The following is an 8,339-nucleotide window of genomic DNA, read 5'->3' as shown; positions in this document are numbered from 1 at the left end:
CCACCGTGACCCTGAACTGGATAAGTGGTCACAAATAATAAATGAATGTATTTAATAATGTTTCTCTTGTAGTGGTGTTTCACATTGCTACTTTTAATAAATCACCACAGTCTCTGAACTGACATGTGAAATTTGTTCGTTTTTAAACTGCCTGTGAGACGAATAAACATGCATGTTCTATAATGACCTCTGTTTTTTTGGAACCTCTATTTTAAACGAACAATTAGTCATTGTCTTCAATGTTTCTTCTACATATTATGAAACATTCATAATGCTGTTATCTAACAGTCTGGATAGATCAGAAATTGTGTACCATATGGGGGACCCATTATAAATCTTATATCTTAAGGACTTTGCAAACTTACTTGATTTCTCAATCGAATTCCTTTCCAAGACGTCTCCTTTTGGAGCACTCAGAATAGTACAAATTTTATTTACTGTATATTTATTGCATATACTTGCAATGTATACTTTCTGATGTGCCTTGTCAAGGCAAGGATCATGAGATGTAGTTTTTCTAGTGGAAACCCTGGTGTGATTCTAAGGCCACTGAAGCAACTAACGGGGAATATTTTTTGATTTTGCAATGTAGTGAAAATACTGTATTGCAACCCTTCTTTCCTTCCTTTCTTTTGTAAACTGGTTTCGATAGTCTTTTTGAACCTATCAGTTCCTCACTGCTAGTAGAATAATACCTCAGTTATTTTGAATTGCTTTGTAATTTTTAAATCAAGATTGGTGTGGCCCTAAACTGTTGATACAATAGAATACAAGAGAAAATTGTGAAATTTCAGAAGAAACGTTAGATTAGGAAAAGTCACCAGACTGTGGCCAAGTCTGTTTGTGCATTATTTATATGATTTTAGTAAACCTTATAGTTCTGGTAGATGTACCAAACATAAAGTGATCATGCTTTTATTTTATTTACTTTTATGAAACAATCCTCTTGCCTGGAGGTTTTATTTTCAAATGTGTATACATTTTTATATTGTGCAACAGTTTAGAGAGGCATCTATAAGGGAATAATGGGTCTAAGCCAGGGTATAACAGTTTTCTGCTCATACTGACAAATAACCATTTATAAAATGTCTGTTGAATATATATTTTATGCATATATCTGCCAGAATATGTATGAATCCAATATTATTATAATCATCATCATCATCATCATCATTTTCTTCTCCGCTTCTCCATTTCAGGGTCGCGGTGATTATTATAATTGTTATCTTTATTATTATTGCTGGGATTTTATGTGTGGGCCGAATTAGTTTGGCCTACATGCATATCACATGCTATCCTTTATTAATACTGAAACAATAAATTCATGTTTTGAGTTCAGTTAACATTTTGAGCAACATTTTGTCACTGTCAGGACAAACCTTAATTCCTCCATTATTTTTTGTCATATTCCATATTATTACATAACTAGAAAATATCCACTGCCTTTTAAATTGTGTCCCAACACCATGATGAATTGAGCAATAGTAAGGCCCAAAAATACTTGGGAAAGCACCAGTGCTGTTTAACATAAAATGCAAAAGAGAAATCCTTTTAAATTTAACTCTTTAAACTCTTTAAAGATACAACTTTTTATTCTGACAAAAATCAATATGAAGTTCTAGTACTGCAGTTACTTTAGTCTTGAATAACATGACAAGCACAATGGCTATTGTGAATACCAGTATCAGTGTCACAATCCATGGTTACACTCTTAATCTTTCTTCAGGGCAGATGATGTACATTATCAGTGAAAATAAAACAGCTTATTTTTCCCTGCTCTTAGATTCAAAACAGATGTTCTCTGCAGCAGATAGGAGTATTTATTTTACTTTTCACACCTTATGGTCACCATTTAAGTCACAAAATTATTTTGCAATAGACTGGAAATGATATGCTGAATCGCAACATATGATTCTTTCCTTTTGAAATGTGGGGTCAAAAACAGTGATAGCCTAAGTCATACTTGTTGTTCATCAAGACCATCTGACAGTTTTTAAGTTTTGAAAGTGAGGTCTATTTATCCAAACATTTACAACAATCAATAATAGTTGCTAAAACAAGAGCGCTCTGAAAACCTGAGCTATTGCGAAAAAATAAACACAACTAAAATGAAAGCGCGCACACACACACACACACACGTACCCCTCCCCACTTCCCGTAAATCAAATGATTCCACGTCAATTGTAGATAAACACTTCTCGGATCTTTGTTTTTGCAGGCTGATAACAAAGTCTAAAGTCTCAGCAGTGAATAACCTGTGTATTTCCCACTGTTAACCCAAACGACACAAAGAAACTCAAAAACAGGCTACGCAAAAAATGCTAACTACAAGTTATTTAAATGTGGATTCCTTGAATTTCCTTAAAGTGTTATAAAAGTGTCTATATTGGGTACTTTCTGTTACAGATGTTCTGCCCACATGTAGAAATACTGTACCAACCTGGCCACATTGTCAGTATTCTGCAAGTCACATTCTAACCGGCTGTGCACACTTCAGCTTGTACAACTGGATTCTTCTTGTGTCAGTTGAATTTCCTTTTCCTGTAGTAGGTGGTACTGGCAATATGAAACTTATATGGGGGGCATGCTTAACTGGAGTAGAATCTAGAAACCCAAAATGCACAGTTCACTGAACCTAACACAGTGGCCATTAGTCCATAAACAAACAATCTGAATTTTAGGCTGTCAGATTAGCTAACGTATAAATGAAGGACACCAGTGAACAAATATATCAACCAGTCCTTCAAGAATGGTATAGATAAAAGAGATTTGGTGAGAAAAATGAATCTGTACATAATTGAGCAGGGATGTTTAAAGGATACATAAAATTCATTAATTCATTGTCTGTAACCGCTTTTCCAGTTCAAGGTCACAGTGGGTCCTTCACAGGGTGACACACACACACACACACACACACACACACACTTTTGAATCCACCTACCAACGTGTGTTTTTGGACTGTGGGAGGAAACCGGAACTCCCGGAGGAAAACCACAGGGAGAACACACCAAACTCCTCACGGAAAATCACCTGGAGCAGGACTTGAACCCACAACCTCCAGGTCCCTGGAGCTGTGTCAGTGAGACACTACCTGCTGTGCCACCATGTCGCCTGATACATAAAATATTAGGCAAAAAATATTCTGACACATTTAACCATGTTGTGGTGAAATGGCATTAATTAGGGCATTATTTAATGAGTGAGTTATCATTAATTTCACAGGTAATACATCATGAGTCATTATGAATATGCATGAAGTAAGCATGTCTCATTCATGTCTCAATACAGGAGCAATCTGCACCACTGACTATATACTGTCACCCATTTATTCATGGCCCATACCTTTTCTGAACACTCTCTGGTGTGCTTTTGCAACACAACAAGCCTTGTCCGCATGCTGCAACCATCTCACGAGCTTGCCTTAATTACTGCATTAATTAATACATTTCTCCTGCATTAAGGCATGCATGAAACATGCTTCCTTTATGTGTTTGCACCACAAGGCCAGGGAGCTCACCTAGCTTTTGTAGTTTGTCTCATCGTTGTTATTGATGAGACCCACAGTCTACAGTTGTATCATCTACAAACTTGATGAAGAGGTTGGAACTGCACAACGATGTGCAGTCGTGCATCAGCAGCATGAATAAAAGGGAGCTCAGCACACATCCTTGGTGGACCACTGTGTTCAGTGTGATGATGCTGGATGTGTTATGCCAACCTGTATTGCCTGTGGTCTTCCAATCAGGAAATTTAACAGCCGATTGCACAGAAAAGTGTTCACCCCCAGCCTGTTTAGTTTGAGAATGAGCTATTGAGGGATTATAGTGTTGAATGCAGAGCTGAAATCAATGAATAGCATTCTAAAATTAGAGTGGGCTGTGGGCTGTGGAGATGGTATCATTGGGTGAGCGATTGGACTGATATGCATATTGGTAGGATTGATGTGTTGTATTATAAGCCATTCAAAGCACTTCATAAGGACGTCTTCTTCAGAACAGGAATGATAGTGCTACTGCTTTTTGAACTGTTGTATGCACTTAACCTTGAAATATGCAAAGGGACCATGAACATTTAAGTGCAAAACATCTTTTTTTGGACTAAGAGATGAGTGTGCCAGTGGAGTTCAATCCTTAAAGAACAAAGTCTTCAAGACAGTATGTCTCCTGTGTGGAAGGGTTGATGTTGGGTTTGGGTATTTACCCACATTTATCAGTGTGAAGTCCTTCAAGATTTCTGTCTCTGTTTTTTAATCTTTTTTTTAGGGAACAGTTGTGTGGCAGGGTTGGTAGCTGCACCATTTTGGAAATCAGTTAAATTAAAAACCTTGTTTTTTAGTTGGTTGCACCCCTCTAAGCATTGATATTAAATTGAGTTAATTGAAATGAAGAGAGGCATCAATCTGGATAAAATGCTGTTTACTGAGCACTCTGGTTCCAGGATCTGAAAACAGGATGAATTATCATAACACACCATCACTGTTATCAAACATATTCTAGCCATTACAATCTAAGGCCATAAACAACATCTGAGCTCCTGGTGCACTGTCATAAAACTAACCATGTTTGTCTAACAGACTGAGCATTTCAGGTGAGGTAAGGTTAGGGAGCACTTGACCCTCTAAACAAGTTCAAATGCCAGGAGAAATGGTACAATTCAACTAAAGGAAAAAATAAACAATTTACAACAATAGCTATGCATTGGTCTTTGTTCATTTTCTTTTTGTTCTGTTGCAGTTTGTCTCCTCTTGACTATGAATTTTAAAAATAGTTGACAGAAGGAGAAAGTTTTATCAGAGATGCTGTTAGATATATACATCCTTGTTGCATCTGCTGGGGCTATGAAATAAAACAAAGCTTGTATCTCTTAAAGTATAATGTTTAATTTCTTTATACTTCACAATAGTGGGTTTTTTTTTTTTGACCAAACTTAATATTCCTTAGTGCCTATTTCAGAAAGTGAGAATGTAATGGTTACCTAGACTTTGTTTGTTAAAGAAAGTCAGTAGTAGTCAAAGATAACTCATTATTTGCAAAAGCTGATATTCTATACTTTTTAAAAAGTTTTTTTATTTACTTATTTATTGTGCAAGCTAAAAATAATTAGAATGTTTAAATAAATTGTATAATTCTGTCTTATTTAAAACCAGAGTTAGAATATAACAGTGTGTGGTTAAATAGAATAACAAAAAAAAAACTACTAGCAAATGTAAAAAAAATAATGTTTATAATTACTTTATTTGTGTTTATTAAATGTGTAATATGTATAATTAACAGCACTGTATTGTATAATCAGTGGTTATACATTAATTCATTTATTGTCTGTAACCTCTTATCCAGTACAGGGTCGCAGTGAGTCCAGAGCCTACTTCTCAGCGTCAGTCCCTCACAGGGCAACACACACATTCATTCATTCACACACTCACACCTATGGACACATTGTCCTTCACAGGGTGACACACACACAAACACACAAAGACATACATACACTGTTGAGTCGCCAATCCACCTACCAATGTTTTCTGGACTGTGGGAGGAAACTGGAGCACCCAGAGGAAACCCACAGGGAGAACACACCAAACTCCTCACGGAAAGTCACTTGGGGGACTTGAACCCACAACCTCCAGGTCCTTGGAGCTGTGTCAGTGAGACACTACCTGCTGTGCCACCGTGTTGCCCAATACATAAAATGTTATGCCGTTTAGAAGCGCATCAGGTTTTACAATGCGCTGGTTCTTTATTATTGTAACCACACATAAAGAGCTAACAAGCACGATGAGGACACTGACACAAAGCTAACTCTTAGGCTCAAATTGGAGGGCATTGACAACTGGGGACATACTGGGGACTGACGACATGATTGTGCACAAAACAAAAATGGCAAAACAGGCCCTTTTTAAAAACAAAGTTGTCTGCGTGTGGACCTGCTGTCCCCACTCCAGACTTCAGAGCTGAAATCAATGAATAGCATTCTACAATTAGGGTGGTGGCTTTGAGGCATGTGGGGACATTGACCTGACTCAGCGAGATTTTAAATATGTTAAAGACAACCTTGATAGTTATTTGGTTCTAAAAATATTTTTTTTCAGCTGGAAGTTTTTTCCACAGAATGATATTCTTAAAGATATTCTTAATATAGCACTTCCTAAAAAACATTCTAAAAATGTAGCATCATCAGAAAATTCTGCACTAACATTATGCATAACACACCTTTGCTAATACAGGCCATGCCCATAAAGGACGGAAACAAGGAGGTGAACTCAGAAGTTTTTGGGAAGGAGTGTGTCTTATGAATGCGTATGAAGCCGTACACCTGCCCCCGACCCCCCTTTAGATAGATGAACACAAGAAAAATGGGTGGAGACAGGGTGGAGGAGGGAACAAAAGGCTAAAATGGGGAAGCTCCCGGTGGCTTATGAATGTGTATGAAGCCGTACCCCAAAAAAATTACAGGAATGCTAGTCATTCAGTGCTTCAGAGTAGTCAGGTTGAGAGGTAGTTTGGTCAAGGGATTGGTTGGTGTCCTGGATTGAGTAGGTGAGTAAAAAGTGGTTAGTGAGTCCACAAATTAACTGTCTTTAATAAACTGGTGCATGACTGAGCGCCATGTGAGACGGTAGAGGAATAGCATTAGGTTGAGTAAACTGAAAGTCCTGTCACAGTGATGACAGAAATTGTAGAGTGAAGTGGGGTGGCGTGATCGGTAATTTGAGTCCTCAAAGTGCCACAGCAATAAAGGGATAGTGGTTGTGCAACGTGATAGAGTCATCAGAGTTAATAGAAATTAAGAAATAGAAGGATGATTTAGAGGCATGACAGGTGAGGCGAAAGACATGGCTCCAAAAGGGGAACTGACTGTCAGCAATGCACAACAAGAGAGAAAGAGGCAGAATCTGAATGGTGCTGAAGAGCTCAAAGATGGTGGCAGAGTAGAAAGTTGACTCAAGGATGGCAGAGATGCCTAGATGTCAAAAAGCAGGTGCCAGATGAGAGGCAGCATGTGAGAGGGTGAATTGAATTTCAGAAAAATATCAAGGAAAGAGGTGGCATCGGGTGCCTGGAATGCAGAGCAGGTTCCACAGCAGGGTCCACAGCAGCGTAACAGCAGAGGAGAGAGGAGGAAGGAGGAACAGGAAAGGAGAAAACAGGAGGAGCAGAGAGGGACTGCGTCTAAATGGTTGCAAAGCTGTCTCTAAACAAATGATTGTTTCTCAAAGGAGCCAGCGTGCCAGCAAAATTACAGCTGACCCCTCTCATCCTGGACATCAGCTCTTCCAGTCACTCCTCCCAGGCAGAAGATTCAAGGCCATCAAAACCAGGACAACCAGACCCACCAACTGCTTCTCCCCCAGGGCTGTAGTACTCATCAACAACAGTGGAGACCTTGCACTTTAAACTTCAACCTGAGAATTTACATCTTAGATCCTACACCTCAATTGTATTATATCTGCTATGTAAAATATGCAAAGTTGCACAGCTGGAAAGTATTTCATTCCTGTTTTATAATTCTGTAATATCCTGTATATTATAGCATATTATAGCGGTCACACAGTTACACAGCTCCAGGAACCTAGAGGTTGTAGGTTCAGGTCTGCTCCGGGTGACTGTCTGTGAGGAGTTTTCTGTGTTCTCCCCGTTTCTGCGTGGGTTTCCTCCGGGTGCTCCGGTTTCCTTCCACAGTCCAAAAAACACACGTTGCAGGTGGATTGGTGACTCAAAAGTGTCTGTAGGTGTGAGAATGTGAGTGACTGTGTCTCCCTTGGGCCCAGTCATTCTGGGTAGGCTCTGGACCTACTGCAACCCTGAACTGGATAAGTGATTACAGATAATGAAATATCCACCTCAGCCCCTTGTATATGACTCTTTTTTGCCCATTTTCTTCATTACTTTATTAATTTATCCCTTAGTTTAATACCTGTTTATAGTCTTTATGCCTGCCCCGCTTGTTTTGTATGTAACATGTTATAAATGTGTGCACTCACCAAGACTTTGTATGTCCAACATACTTGGCAAAATAAAGCAATTTTGACTGATTCTGCTCGTATTTTTTCAGGTGTGTTCAATCTTGAAGACGTTATACATACAGAAAGTTGATGAATGACTTATCTACTGCAATACAACAGAAAAGCTCAACTTAGCCTTCACCACACTCTGGCTTCCTCTGGAATTAGCAGTGTTCCAGTCATGGCCTTCCAGATGAAATACTGGAATACTGGATATAATTTTGTGTATGTGTGTGTTTGTGTATATTTATTTATTTATTTATGTCTTTAGGATACCAATCCAGAGGCATCTTGCACAAGAGGAGAATAAAATGAACATTGTGGAAATGATGGAGGATGA

Source organism: Hoplias malabaricus, chromosome 15 (assembly GCF_029633855.1).
Source record: "Hoplias malabaricus isolate fHopMal1 chromosome 15, fHopMal1.hap1, whole genome shotgun sequence".
NCBI lineage: Eukaryota > Metazoa > Chordata > Actinopteri > Characiformes > Erythrinidae > Hoplias > Hoplias malabaricus.
Note: the sequence above shows the minus strand (reverse complement) of the source record.